Source organism: Schistocerca nitens, chromosome 2 (genome assembly GCF_023898315.1).
Source record: "Schistocerca nitens isolate TAMUIC-IGC-003100 chromosome 2, iqSchNite1.1, whole genome shotgun sequence".
NCBI classification, from domain to species: domain Eukaryota; kingdom Metazoa; phylum Arthropoda; class Insecta; order Orthoptera; family Acrididae; genus Schistocerca; species Schistocerca nitens.
In genome coordinates, this window is record NC_064615.1 from 682,345,804 (window position 1) to 682,362,208 (window position 16,405).

At 41.9% G+C, this 16,405-nt stretch overlaps 1 non-coding gene across 1 annotated transcript; it reads left to right on the top strand.

Moving 5' to 3' along the window:
• Window positions 1-13,419: 13,419 nt before the first annotated feature.
• Window positions 13,420-13,492, top strand: Trnav-aac (transfer RNA valine (anticodon AAC)). The gene has a single exon. It is a non-coding gene; the product is annotated as a tRNA-Val (tRNA).
• Window positions 13,493-16,405: the final 2,913 nt, after the last annotated feature.

Below are 16,405 nucleotides of genomic sequence, written 5' to 3' on the forward strand. Positions count from 1 at the left end.
GACAGTACGTTGTTCTCTGAATGATTAGTACACACAGTCAATTATATATTGATTGGGGTCATGTATGACCCCAGATGGAGTACTAGGGAAATTTTAGCAGAGTGAGTCCTAGGGTTAAAGTAATCTGGTGTGTTGCAGATTTGCACCAGTGTAGTCTTTCAGAGGTTGTTGTGAGCGGTCGTGACTACGGCCGTGTCAAAAGGGAGGGGGCAAGGTTCTCAGCCTGAAAGCTCATACACTCAAAAATTTGTTTCTTTCTGCCTCTGAATAAATTGTAACTTGAAATTTAGAGGGTGCTTTCTGCTTATAATTTTAAATTTGTTTCTTAAAAAAAAGCTTTTAGGAATAAAATTTCCATTTGTTAAAAGCAATCTCATTTTGATTTCATGAGTTACTCCCTGGCAACTACTTCCACACTCACATAGGGTAAATAAAGTAAATTCTTAATAATAGTTTTGAAAGTAAATTCACGGTTCAACCAGTTATACACTTCGCTGTCTCCTAATAGTGAATGCAGTATCCCATTCGGCTCTACTGTTAATAACTCTTGACGTGTTTATGCACAATTTTTTTAGCAGCAATCAGTGAAATATATAGAATACATGAGCTCTGTAAAAAATCTAACGACGTTCTTACGTAGTTTTTCTCAGTGCTGGTGCACCGCTTCAGGAACGCAGATTATCATCTCGGCTCACGAATCCCATTTCCGGTTGCTACCATACGAGCGACTGTTAATGTATCTCACAGTCAGTTGTAAAGATGGCATCTTTTCTCCACTTTATTCCTTTCAATCAATTCGATTCAATACTCGAAGCCATGAAATGCCCTATTACATGGGCCTGTGTTGCGTTAAGTCAAGACGAAAGCCTATATACCGTACTGACTGTCCACAATCGCATTATAGCAAGTTTCGATGTTAAACGCAACATTGTGAGCCATTGGTATGACACTCATAACAATAAACATACTGACCATAGCTGAGCAACGCGTTTGCTTATGTTTGGTACAGTGGAAGAGACGTTTGTGAGATCTCTACCCCTGACGCTCGTATCTAGTAACAAGTTGCTCAAGTTCCACATACTTTATGTCGTTGAAGTCCTGTCCAAAGTCACTTTCCAACGCGGGAAAAATATATGGGTCTAATTAAAAACGACGTTGTTTTCATTACTGGGCAGATATAAACGTTACAAATTGCTAGCGAACGTCAGAAAATTCGCCACATTGTCCTCTATAAATTGGCCAGAAGCGCACCACCATATATTTATTCGTTCTGGTTATATATTTTGGGTATCCAGTCTTAGCTGCCTCATCCTGCATTACTAAAGATGATGTCGGTGAAGATGATTTCAGGAAGACTCTACGCAATCTGTGCGCGTAATTGGCATGCTAATAAACATAAATTTTGCGGCCAAAAAGTGAAACTGCAACCAAAACAAAGTAACAATAGTCAACTTTTATGAAGATAATCAACATCCATCAATCATAGATGCAAAACAGGCGACATTGAGGCAGCAGAATGTGGATTCTATGCTCAGAAAGATGACAGGATCGGGTAAAGGAATCAGCCGCACTTTTGTTCAAGGAGTAAGTTAGTTTTACACTCTCAGAAGAAACCGCAGATAGCTTTAGTCAGGATAGCTTAACAGAAGGATTTAAAGCAAACTCCTGCATATTTAGTGGCAAGTACACAAACCACCCTTCCATTTCTCTAATAGGTTACCAATGTAAGTAAACGTTTTTTATGCTCCCCTGCCTCCTACTTCAGCTTCTTTCCATTTTTCACGTGTCAAAAGATATCAGTGTGCATATGTGTACATCTACCAGATGTAAGCTGTGAAAGAACTTCTGCTTGGCAATTTCTCAGGCAACGTACCAACTGATATTACACAGAATATTTCGTCTACAGCGTCGCAACAAGAGAAGTAAATCATTCAATTACTAAATGACGAACCACCATTACTCTCTACTATAGAGCACGACCAACAATTTGTTAACAAACTCTGAATAAAATTTTCATGAATTTATTACGCTCATTCTGTTCCTCACCATGTAGGAGTACTTGTACAATTTTTTTTTTTTTTTTACTTTTTAATGATTGCCAGGTGAGTCAGCTGTCAGCAATGGCATAACAGCTTATCAATACACGTCCCGTAGACATTAATAACGCTGAAAACACCATGACGTCATGACTTTCACATCCTTGTTGGCTGCGAGTAAGCCTCGCGGATGCTCCATGAAGTGAACAGAAGGCATCAGCTGACATGAAATTTGTTTGCAAGTGGATGTAAAGGGTGTAATTACATCTGAGCTTTGAAATATTTTTATGTTTACAGAGAAAAGATGCATTTATTGCCGTTGCATAAATATATTTTGGGCTAACGTAACTTTGCGTGTTTTATGTATCAACTCTCTTTACACGTACACTAATGCAGAGTCTACTTTCACAGATACATGGTAATGGAATCTCCACACTCTTCTGTGCTATCAGAAATTAACGAATGCACCAATATGAAAACAAGCAGCAGATTGCGAAACTGCTAAACCAAAAAAGAACCACAGACGATTAATCGACGTGATACGTTGTAATGCAGCGATAAAATGGCCTTTGTCCCGATTTTGATTTCAAACCGTAAAGTAAAATGTTCATATCGCCATCCGGCCACGCAGTTTTAGCGTCGTTTCCCTAAACCGCTTAAGGCAAATGCCAGGATGGTTCGTTCGAAAAGGAGATTACTACTCCCTTACACTGTACTACTTCAGTCCTAGCCATTTTCTCCGTCCCTAATGACATCGTCGTCAACGTGACGTTAAACCCCAATATTCCTTTCATCGGTAACTCCAGAGCCGCTCACAGCTCAAGATAATTGATCACAGCAGGTTCCAAGGCGTGTACACGGCATTCGTCAATATTCTAGGTGTGTTTAATAGGAAAGAGATCAGATGAATTTGGGAGTGGTGGTGTTCATAATCAACGTTACATTCGTAGAACAGCGTATGTTAGTGTCGTCACCAGTTCATTCTTGAGTTTTGGAGGAGTGAAGAGATGCTTGTAGCACGCTGAGAGTTAGAATCGTAGCATGAGTTCTATTCTGCTAAACCATTACTGGGCGTGAGGTGCAGGCATTTGAGTTTGAGTCGTAGTCCGCCTACAGTCTCAAGTCGTCACAAATAATTGGATCATTGTAGACGGACCAGAGCACTGCCGTCTCACTAGGGTTGCGGGTGGGCGTGAGGGTTGAAACGCGTACGTTTCATATGTATTCATTACCAGCGATGGCGAGGCATGACAGAATCTCTGACCAGAGAGTTATTTATCGTTGCTAGTCTGCGCTTGACCGCGCGAGTGTGCAGTTGCGAGTTGCACTGTCTGTAGTAGAAGTCGGATACAGTTGTGTGTGGTGAGTCGGCATGCGTCCGCGGTGTGCTCTGCCCACGAGTCTGGTCAGGAATGTGGTGGACGATATGTATATTATTGTAGAAGGTAATGAAGCAGCATTGCGCTCAGCTAATAACGTATGTTAATTGTAATTAATTTGTTCAAAAATGCCCCAATAAAAATTTTTGCGCACATCTAGTAATGTATGGTAATTGTAATTAATTTGTTCAACAAATTCCCCAATAATAATTTTTTTATAAAGTAAATCTTTTAAAGAAAAGTAATCATTTCAATTTAAAGAATTTTTCCACTCTTTTGAAGAAAAAGCATTCATTTCAATTTAAAGAATATTTCCTATGCATTTCCTCCAAGAATCAGAATTAAATATACGCCAGCATTGCACGAAGCTGTGCCAAAAAATAAGAGCAGATATAGATGCAGTTTTACTAAGGTAAGAATTTATCAGGTTTAAATATTTCACAGGGCCGAAGGTCAGCGTTGCTGCCCTTATAAGATTTAACAGGTTTAATTATTTGTGTTTATGTTACATTCAGTTCATGGTTCATTATTTAATTAATATTATTGTGGGTTTAATGAGTAATTTTCATTAGTTAATGTTTGTGGGGAGTTTACATTTGGGCCATTATTATTCTTTAATTTTGCAAGGAGGTTACGCATGGCTTCATTTCAATTTAACGATATATGGCTCCAATTTGCATTCTTATTAGACATTACTTTTGTTGGGAGGTTATATTTGGCTACATTTTCATGTTTTTCATTTAACGATTTTGTGTGGGGAGGTTACAGGGTGAAAAAAGAAGCGTAGCTCAACACACGCAAATAGCCAATAGCCATCTATTAATTGAGAATGGGAGCGCTTAGTGGCTTGCAACAAAATTTATCCATAATTTCAAACCTTTATGAAACTACTTCTCGTAGACAAGCCCACAAAATGATAAGGAAAAAAGTATATCGCTTACTGCCGTATGAAGCATGACGTTTTAATTTATTACTCCTTTACTACTTACTGTATTGGCGACACGTTTTGCAGACAGTTCCACTGAATGTAGCCGCAGAATTACATCATTCTGACACACGTGCTTCAGGAGATATGACATCACAAACACTGAGAAGCGAGAAAAACTGCAGCATCGTGCATGGCGTTTTTAGTTATTACGTCCTTGCTACCAGCTCCATTCTCAACATATTTCGCAGACACTATTCAAATATGCCAGTGAATGCATTAGGAAAATTGTAAAACTTCAGGACACATTGTTCAGTAAGTATGACGTCATATGGATTGAGCTGCGTGAAAATTGACTCCAAGGTGAAATTCGCTACTGATACAGCTGAAATGTGTGTACAGATACGTGTGAAATATATTAATTATATGTGGAATATATGTAACATGTATGTACTCGAGCAAATCTGTGGGTCAAAGGAAAGCAGGCTGTTGACCATCATTCATCTCGTGAAACTTTTGGCGCTGGTGAGTAAGTTGCCGAAGGCGGATTGAAGCTGGACTGCTTTAATTGCTGCAGTCTCATCCGAAATGTTGTGTTGCAATTCTTGAAGACTATGAGGGTTCTTTACGATACAGCTTACACTTGAGGACTCCCCACACAAAGTAGGGCTGTGACCAGATTAATCTCTGCTAACAACTCTGTCAAGCGTGAAGATTGTGTAAATGTGCTCCAAGGTTCAGCCAGCTGTATGGACAGTGGGTCCATCCTGTGAGAAGTAACTGTAGGTCTTTTCTTCCTCTGTTAATGCCCCCACAAATGGTTTCAAAATGTTGGCAATGTAACGCGTCGCAGTCAGCGTCTGAATATGAGACCAATAATGCGGCGTGCAGACACTGCATACCATGCCCCGACCTTCTGATCATCCAGTGGTGTGTCGTCGAAGTTATGCAGATTCTCCACTGCCCAGAACATGCGATTCTGTGAGTTGACGTAACCACTCAGGGGAAACCAGGCTTCATCATTCATTGTTATCTCAGTGAACAGCCACTCACAAAACTGGAGACACTGCTTGTCAACAGAGACTCGGTAGGGATGCCTGTGCAAGTTCAGGTGTCAGTATTCATGTGCAGAATCGATGTGATATGCCGTTCTCTTGTGACAGTCGTCGGGTTGGTTTGGTAGGACCCTGAAGCATTTTCTGGTAAACAGCAGACAAATTTTCAGGTGTGCAGGCGCATTTCGGTTTTTTTTTTTTTTTTTTTTTTTTTTTCCCCCGACGGATCTTGTCTGACGTCATTTTCAGACCAAGTGTTGCACAGTACTCTTTGCTGGCGCTTTGACACCGTGAGACTTCTCAGCAAACAACTGACCGCACCGTTGCCACGACTTTGTTGTCACGTAACTTTCCCCAACGAACAACCGTTGCTCCACTGTGAGTACCATCGTCCCTTTGACTGCTCCACCCACACAGACACCGCCCACACTACGCTCTGAAACGGTGTGGATCACGTGGCGGGAGTACACATGGGGCGCGCGTCACGGGGGATGGTTATATGCATACATTAAAGTCCAATCGTATCAACTCCTCCGGGCCATTTTTATTTGCCCCACCCTACACTTGTCGCAGAAACAACTGTTTTGTACCCAATTTGAGATGTGATACAAAAGGAACAGTAGTTTATCTTCCTATTATTGACTTCAGCATGCAACTCTGTATACGTAAGATGTATACAATCTAGCTACAAATAACTCCTGTTTCTCATCGGGTGAGATGAACATGCAGTGGATAAGGCACTGGACTCGCATTAGGGAGAAGGGGTATTCAAATTCCCGTGGGACCATTCGGATTGAGGTGTTCCGTAGTTTCTCCAAATCCAATAGGTTGAGTGTATCATTCTCATCCAGGATTGGACTCTGGTTGATGGTAGCAGAGGGAGAGTGCCATGGTTTGTTACTGCTCCCTCCCAAATATGTCTCACACCCACCTCCACTTTTAACAAGCCAGAGCTGTGTACCATTCTATTAATAATAATAATAATAATAAAATATTCATTACTATAATATAATAATAATAATAACATAAAACATTGCATGATACTTGCTTTCCACAAAGCCTTGGCAGGCAGCCTCAACTTAAAAATGGCACCTGTATCTTTTGTGAAAGACGCCTACGATTGTTTGCATGAGCAAATATCACTACAAAATTTCTGATTATTGGTTAGCTTTAAGTTGAAGTTTGAATAACTTAACTGGAATGGTAACGGAAGTAAGACTTTGCTGTGAGACAGACTTTTATATAAGAACAACATTTTGTTTAATAAAATCATGAAAATAACTCCTTGATCATTCACTTTACTTAATGGTACAGTTGTATGGAATGCTGGGCCGTCATCAGTGATACAAAAAAAAAATAGTTTTATGCAACCTATGTCCTAACTAAGATGACTATAGGAGCCATCACCCAGAGCGTCTGTACTCACCAGAGTCTCAGCAGGGAATGCCTCACCGTCTCCCCTCGTCCAGGGACCACACACGGTGGCCGGAAGGGCTCAGTGAGTCTGCACAGCGGCTATTTGCCAACCTAACGGGGCCTCCTAAGCGCGGGGAACAGTCGCACTCTACTTAATAGAATGGTTGGCTAAATTCCATCTCCACATCCATATAACCCACAGCAGACAGAACAAGCATACGTCAGCAGACGACCCGCATTCACATTTGCAGACTATACTAGGTGTGATAATATAATTCTGGATTAAAATTCCCTGAGTGTCGGAAGGGCACCCAGGTGTGTTTTCAGCATGTGACTCTTGTAACAAGCCATGCAGCGGCTCACATGGAGCCGTTACAACATGTTCAAAATTAAAATTTAAAATTATTAGATCTACAACTTTGCTTCCGCCGTTCTGCAATAGATGGCAGTAGCCGCAATTTGTGGCGCAGGTGGTTAGTTATAAGTATCATACAATAAGCTTAGGCATTGTAAACATAACACGATCAAAAATTAGTCGATTTGCGATTGCACCACAAAGTCATTCTCGATCGAATATGTCAACTTACGAGCCCAGTTCTCGTCATTTGAAAGTCGTTTCAATTTTTTGCTTTAACGTGAAGAGATCTGCTGCTGAGGCCCATAAAATGCTGGCTACAACCTAGGGTTTGAGGCACCTAATAGTGAAAGAACGTGCAGAGAATGTTTCCATGCTTCAAAAACGGGCGTCGAAAACAGGAGAGAAGTTGCTCGAAGCCATTGAAACCAACGGAAACGACCACAGGAGATCGTTATCGAAAGCAATTGATGAGTTTGGCCGAACACAAAGACAAACGGTCACAATACAGCGATAGGCAGGGAAAGGTTGTTTTGCAGCATGACAGCGCTGAAGCCCACGTCGCGGCAGCTGTTAAAATACTACTTGGAAACGTTGAAAGGGAGTTTCTACCACACCCGCTATATTCTCCAGACATAACTCCACCTGACTACCACCTTTTCCGATCAATCGCACCCGACCTGATTGACCGGCACCTGCGGTCATATGAACTAGTGCAAAATTAGATCGATCCATGAAGCTTCTCAAGAGAACAGTTCTTCACCCACGGGAATCAGTAGCCAGCGATGGCCAATACTTTTAATCGTTAATTTTTTGTTCCTTCTTCACAATAAAGCTTCGAACTTCGAGAAAAAAAACGGCGTGAACAAACTTGTTGAACAAATATGTTTAAAAGTTAGCAAACATAATTCGTGAAAGTCTGACAAATACAGTATTTAAAAGTTAAATTCAAGGGAGAAGTATTACCGCTATTTAAAATTAAAACGTGTTTGACAAGAAGAGAGCTTATCACCTTTGTTGTTCAATTATGTTTTAGTATAGGTTTACGGGTCTGGAATTTCCACCTAAGAAATCACGAAACTGAACCAATTATTTCTAAAGGAAAACAAATGGAATGAATAGAAGCTGCCTGACTCTTACAGACGAGTTTTTAATACTTCAAAAAATCTTACGGTAGCAGTTACTCATATAAATCTGCTAGATTAAATAGGGAGTGGGACTGGTCTCAAAATTTCACCAGAGAAAACAAAATTCGTGACAAATATTGGGTGTAGATTTTAATTTGCCGGATATAGACTGGGAGACTCAAACGTTTATAACGGGTGGCAGGGACAAAGAATCCAGTGAAATTTTTTTTAAGTGCTTTATCTGAAAACTACCTTGAGCAGTTAAACAGAGAACCGACTCGTGGCGATAACATATTAGACCTTCTGGTGACAAACAGACCCGAACTATTTGAAACAGTTAACGCAGAACAGGGAATCAGCGATCATAAAGCTGTTACTGCATCGATGATTTCAGCCGTAAATAGAAATATTAAAAAAGGTAGGAAGATTTTTCTGTTTAGCAAAAGTGACAAAAAGCAGATTTCAGAGTACCTGACGGCTCAACACACAAGTTTTGTCTCAAGTACAGATAGTGTTGAGGATCAGTGGACAAAGTTCAGCCGGCCGGTGTGGCTAAGCGGTTCTAGGCGCTTCAGTCTGGAACGCGCGACCGCTACGGTCGCAAGTTCGAATCCTGCCTCGGGCATGGATGTGTGTGATGTCCTTAGGTTAGTTAGATTTAAGTAGTTCTATGTTCTAGGGGACTGATGACCTCAGATGTTAAGTCCCATAGTGCTCAGAGCCATTTGAACCATTTTTGACAAAGTTCAAAACCATCGTACAATATGCGTTAGATGAGTATGTGCCAAGCAAGATCGTAAGAGATGGAAAAGAGCCACCGTGGTACAACAACCGAGTTAGAAAACTGCTGCGGAAGCAAAGGGAACTTCACAGCAAACATAAACATAGCCAAAGCCTTGCAGACAAACAAAAATTACGCGAAGCGAAATGTAGTGTGAGGAGGGCTATGCGAGAGGCGTTCAATGAATTCGAAAGTAAAGTTCTATGTACTGGCTTGGCAGGAAATCCAAAGAAATTTTGGTCTTATGTCAAAGCGGTAGGTGGATCAAAACGAAATGTCTTGACACTCTGTGACCAAATTGGTACTGAAACAGAGGATGACAAACTGAAGGCCGAAATACTAAATGTCTTTTTCCGAAGCTGTTTCACAGAGGAAGACTGCACTGTAGTTCCTTCTCTAGATTGTCGCACAGATGACAGAATGGTAGATATCGAAATAGACGACGGGGATAGAGAAACAATTAAAATCGTTCAAAAGAGGAAAGGCCGCTGGACATGATGGGATACCAGTTCGATTTTACACAGAGTACGCGAAGGAACTTGCCCCCCTTCTTGCAGCGGTGTACCGTAGGTCTCTAGAAGAGAGTAGCGTTCCAAAGGATTGGAAAAGGGCACATGTCATCCCCGTTTTTATGAAGGACGTCGAACAGATGTGCAGAACTATAGACCTATATCTCTAACGTCGATCAGTTGAAGAATTTTCGAACACGTATTATGTCCGAGTATAATGACTTTTCTGGAGACTAGACACCTACTCTGTAGGAATCAGCATGGGTTTCGAAAAAGACGGTCGTGTGAAACCCAGCTCGCGCTGTTCGTCCATGAGACTCAGAGGGCCATAGACACGGGTTCCCAGGTAGATGCCGTGTTTCTTGACTTCCGCAAGGCGTTCGATACAGTACCCCACAGGCGTTTAATGAACAAAGTAAGAGCATATGGACTATCAGACCAATTGTGTGATTGGATTGAAGAGTTCCTAGGTAACACAACGCTGCATGTCATTCTCAATGGAGAGAAGTCTTCCGAAGTAAGAGGGATTTCAGGTGTGCCGCAGGGGAGTGTCGTAGGACCGTTGCCACTCACAATATACATAAATGACCTTGTGGATGACATCGGAAGTTCACTGAGGCTTTTTGCGGATGATGCTGTGGTATATCGAGAGGTTGTAACAATGGAAAATTGTACTGAAATGCAGGAGGATCTGCAGCGAATTGACGCATGGTGCAGGGAATGGCAATTGAATCTCAATGTAGACAAGTGTAATGTGCTGCGAATACACAGAAAGATAAATCCTTTATCATTTAGCTACAAAATAGCAGGTCAGCAACTGGAAGCAGTTAATACCATAAATTATCTGGGAGTACGCATTAGGAGTGATTTAAAATGGAATGATCATATAATGTTGATCGTCGGTAAAGCAGATGCCAGACTGAGATTCATTGGAAGAATCCTAAGGAAATGCAATCCGAAAACAAAGGAAGTAGGTTACAGTACGCTTGTTCGCCCACTGCTTGAATACTGCTCAGCAGTGTGGGATCCGTACCAGATAGGGTTGATAGAAGAGATAGAGAAGATCCAACTGAGAGCAGCGCGTTTCGTTACAGGATCATTTAGTAATCGCGAAAGCGTTACGGAGATGATAGATACATTCCAGTGGAAGACTCTGCGGGAGAGACGCTCAGTAGCTGGGTACGGGCTTTTTTTGAAGTTTCGAGAACATACCTTCACCGTGGAGTCAATGGTTCAATGGCTCTGAGCACTATGGGACTTAACTTCTGAGGTCATCAGTCCCCTAGAACTTAGAACTACTTACACCTAACTAACCTAAGGACATCACACACATCCATGCCCGAGGCAGGATTCGAACCTGCGACCGTAGCGGTCGCGCCGGTCCAGGCTGTAGCGCCTATAACCGCTCGGCCACACCGGCCGGCAACCGTGGAGTCAAGCAGTATATTGTTCCCTCCTAGGTATATCTCGCGAAGAGACCATGAGGATAAAATCAGAGAGATTAGAGCCCCCACAGAGGCATACCGACAATATTTCTTTCCACGAACAATACGAGACTGGAATAGAAGGGAGAGCCGATAGAGGTACTCAAAGTACCCTCCGCCATACACCGTCAGGTGGCTTGCGGAGTATGGATGTAGATGTAGACGTAGAAAGGCACAAAATTATATAAAAACACAAACAGATGAAAGTTAGTAAATTTAAATATGTTGGAGAAAGTATACAACAGGATGGACTAAAAAACTTGCAATAGGTGTAAGAGTTAACAAAATGGAAAGCTTGTATTGTTTGACAAAATGTAGCTACAACGAGAAACTCATATGTACAAAAACGAAGCACTGTATCACAGTGGTAAGACCAGAAATTTTACATGCAGTTGAATGCTTAACGGTAAACTTTATACGCTTGACAGAACAGAGGTACTTGAAAGACGGATTATCAGAAAAATAATAAGTGTTTATACAAAGTACAGATGTTTGGATAATGAGAAGTAACGAGGAGATCTCTCAAACCATAGAGAAAATATCAAAAGTAGTGGCAAAGCCAATATTAATCTGTTTTGGGCGTCTCTACCGAAAGAGTGAGAACAGGCTAACGAAAGAAATATTTCTGGAAAAAGAAATCGACAATAGTATGGATTGCAGAAATAATAAAAGAAGAAAGAAACAACATCAAAGAATCAGAAATAACACAAAGAACTCTTTTAAAAAATAAAATATTTAACTTAAAAGGCGTGCAGGAAGAAGAAACAAGAAATTGAGAAGAACATGGGAATAAGATGGAGTAGTTGAAAAATAGGAAACAACAAAGAAAGAAGGAGCACTGAAGTTATGTGATCCTAGCTGGTCAATAAGAAGGTAAAAAAATACTTTGTTTACATTAGTGATAAGTAAATCACACGGCTGTGTAGTAACTTCTAAGGAATTGAAATTCAGAAAAAAAACAGTTTTTGTAAGGCATTTGTCTAAAAATTTACCAAGCATCTGTGCCATATAACTGATTTAATAACTATAATAGCAACAAAATTTCATGGCTAACAATTTATGCGATGTAAAATTCTAAGTGTGCATTCATGTCAGCAGTATTTCATGTCACACTAGGTTTGTGAACAATCGTCTGCAGGCTATGGGTGTGCGAGCATTTTAATCAAGAGAATGCCTACAATCAGAAAGTTAAACATTTTGTTATTTGTCTCCTGGTGCAGCACGTTTTCCTCTTCTGTCGTCTCTCACTCATCTTACTGTAGATGGAAGGCTCCACCCGTCGACCCACGATCTGCGCCAGCTTTGTCGTCGCCAACGGGTACGATCAACATTTGAAAGGGCGCCTGTTCCTGACTAGAATGTCTTCTGCAGTCACTCCGCAAAACAATCCTATTCCTCAGGAAAGTAGCTGAAAATTATCGAATCGTAAACGTTACTCTTAAGTTTTTACCATTTGTTGCCTTTCTCGAGATTTTTAGCTTTCATGCTAGTTTATTCTCCGAAAGGTAGCTGACAATTTTGGAAATTGATTTATGTAAAAATGTAAATGCTGTTGGTACAATGTTGGAATGTTATAGTGGGAGTTTCTGTAACCGCCTGTTCCTATTCGAGCTTGAACTCTGTCACTAAGGACATCGTCAACCTAATCATCCTAAACCTAAACATCGTGAACCTAATGTTTCCTTTCTTATTAAGCATTTGTAGTCGCATTTCTGTTGCAGGGTTTCTTGATCATGTCTACCTCAAGGTACATATACCTTGGTCTGCCTCAGGTAAAACATCTAGTTTTTTCAAGCCCTAACGCTGCCGCAACTCATCATCGGTAACCCAGTTTTTCTTTTTTTTCTTTTCAATTCACGGTGTATATTAGTCTTGTATTTGCCTGTAATTAAAGCCAGATGTATGTAGTCACTGCTTCAGCCACGAGCAGTAATAATCGCGGAAGTGTCCGACGAGCGAACAGTTGGACATGTGTGAGAGCGCGCTGAACCGGAGCTGAAGAGGAAAAACGAGAAGTGGGGAATGACTGTGTGTCAGCCAGCCGGCGTGGCGTGGTGTGTGTCACTCAGCTGTTTGCGTGCTGTTATAACCGGCGAGGAATCTGGCGACCCACACGCTTACCAACGAAGCGTATCCGCCAGCACGGGACATGGACCGTAGACTGTTTGCTCACAAGATAAGTGAGTCCCGTCATCTGTTCTTCCGTCCACCCATAGCTGAGATCTACTACTGAGAAAGAATAGTTAGTTAAAAATAGGTGCTAAATACGAAAAAAAATCTTACACTACTGTTTTGTTAGTACGATGCATAAGCGTACTACACATGCTCCATTTGAAGTAAGCTGATCTAGTTGTTTCCGTGGTGTAGTGGTTATCACATCCGCCTAACACGCGGAAGGTCCCCGGTTCGATCCCGGGCGGAAACATAATTTTTACCTTCGTCTATCGCACTCTTTCTACTCCCCAAATGCAGAAATTATAAATCTGAAACGGTTCTGCGAAACGATCACGCGGCAAAATAATGAGTGTTTCTATGGTTACGATATAGAAGAGAATGTATGATCCGAGTGTTCTTTGACGTTGAAATCGCCAGACGGAGCTTAATTAAAAACGGGGGAAGATTACACTCCTGTATTAAGTACCGTCCGCCACACACTGTAGTAAATATGGTGGCTCGCGCAGCACGAATGCAGATGCGTAACAAGAGTCATGGAAGGAAGGGGCGGAGATCTTATTTTAGTATTCAGTACCGGTATTCGTCTGATTGATGGTAAACAGTTAACATGAAATTGGTTCCAGAATGAGATTTTCACTCTGCAGCGGAGTGTGCGCTGATATGAAACTTCCTGGCAGATTAAAACTGTGTGCCCGACCGAGACTCGAGCTCGGGACCTTTGCCTTTCGCGGGCAAGTGCTCTCCAATCTGAGCAACCGAAGCACGACTCACGCCCGGTCCTCACAGCTTTACTTCTGCCAGTATCTCGTCTCCTACCTTCCAAACTTTACAGAAGCTCCATATCAGCACACACTCCGCTGCAGAGTGAAAATCTCATTCTGGAAACAACCCCCAGGCTGTGGCTAAGCCATGTCTCCGCAATATCCTTTCTTTCAGGAGTGCTAGTTCTGCAAGGTTCGCAGGAGAGCTTCTGTAAAGTTTGGAAGGTAGGAGACGAGATACTGGCAGAAGTAAAGCTTTGAGAACCGGGCGTGAGTCGTGCTTACCAGTGACGGTACAGGTAACAGGACCGGAGGCACCTGTCTCTTCGAAAAAATATGGCCCTATGATAAATGATGCCGTAAACCCGCACCACACAGTGACCTTTTTAGGATGAAGTGGTACAGGTTGATTTGCGTGTGGATTTTCCGTTATTCATATTCGACAATTCTGTATATTGACATATCCTTTCAGATGGAAGTGGGTTTCGTTCGTCCACAAAATCTTCCACGGCCAATGATTGTCCACTTCCATGCGAGCAAGAAATTCTAAAGCAGAGATCTCTCTTACTGGCAGGTCAACAGGAAGCAACTTGTGCACACGGATAATTTCGAATGGATATCAAAGAAAGATGTTTCATAGGACTTTACGCACCGTGCTCACGGGTATTCTCCGTGCACTACATATTTACACACCACCACTTATCTCCTCCTGCATTGCTGTGGCCACTGCTTCCACTGACGTCGAATCAATTCGTTTCCTCCCTCTAACCGGTTGCACACCAAAAGAACCCGTTTTTTCGAATTTGCGTATCATTATCTCCAGACCTATGCAGTCATCGGCCCAACGCCTTTTTTCAAACCCTTCAGTGTCCGGAACTTTTGCAGAGTGACGTGTGCAGGGTCATCATTCTCGTAATACAGCTTTACAAGCAGAGAGCGACCCTGCATTGAGGCAGTCATGGCGATCGTCGAAGACGCGAAAGGAGGAAGAGCGTATTTACACCAACTTCAATGGGTCGTGGGCATGACAAGTGTTTTCATTTACGTATTCTGACACATACAGCGCCATATATTAATCAACTTTGACATTTTCTGATCTTGTCCCCACGATTGCTATGGGAGCAATACGTAGGGGGGTTAAAGTATTATCTTGGAGTCATAATTTAAAACCAGTTTCCAGAATGAGATTTTCACTCTGCAGCGGAGTGTGCGCTGATATGAAACTTCCTGGCAGATTAAAACTGTGTGCCCGACCGAGACTCGAACTCGAGACCTTTGCCTTTCGCGAGATACTGGCAGAAGTAAAGCTGTGAGTACCGGGCGTGAGTCGTGCTTCGGTAGCTCAGGTGGTAGAGCACTTGCCCGCGAAAGGCAAAGGTCCCGAGTTCGAGTCTCGGTCGGGCACACAGTTTTAATCTGCCAGGAAGTTTAAAGCCAGTTGTTGAAACATTGTAAGCAGGCTTCCTCGGGATAGTTTGTGTCTATCTTCAAGAAGTTGCCTGTTCAGCTTCTTCAATACCTGTGTGACACTCTCCCATGGATCAAACAAACCTGTGACTATTCTTGCTGTCCTTTTCTCTATACGTTCAATATCTCCTGTTAGTCCGTTTTTGTAAGGGTCCCACACACTAGAGCAATATTCTAGGATGGGTCGCGCGTATGGTTTGTAAGCAATCTCTTTTGTTGACTGATTGCATTTCCCTAGTACTCTACCAACAAACCTAACTCGTTCATCTGCTTTACCGATGACTAAGCCTATGTGGTCATTCCATTTCATATGACTACGAAGTGTGTTCCATCCAGGTATTTGTATGAGTTGACCGATTCCAACCGTGTCTCACAGATACTATAGTCATAGGAAACTACGTTTTTTCGTTTCGTGAAATGGACAGTTTTACATTTCTGAATATTTAAAGCAAGCTGTCTATCTTTGCACCACTTTGAAATCTTATAAAGATCTAACTGAATATTTACACATTGTACTTCATTATAGATGACTGCATCATCTGCAAAAAGTCTGAGGCTACTATTAATATTGTCTACAAGGTCAGTAAAACACAACTTGAACAACGAGGATCTCAATACACTTCCCCATTTCCCCCCGCACAGCCGAAGGTACTTCTACATCTGTCAATGGCTCTCCATCCAAGATAACTTGCTGCGTCTTCCCTACCACAGAATCCTCAGTTCAGTCATAAATTTCGCTTGATATCCTATACGACTGTACTTTTGATAGTTAGCGTAGATGTAGTACCCAGTCAAATGCTTTTCGGGAATCAAGAAATACTGCATCTACCTGATTGCCTTGGTCCAAAGCTTTCAATAAGTCACCTGAGAAAAGTGCATGTTGGGTTTCACGTGATCGACATTTTCGGAATCCATGCTGGGTGCCATGGAGAAGG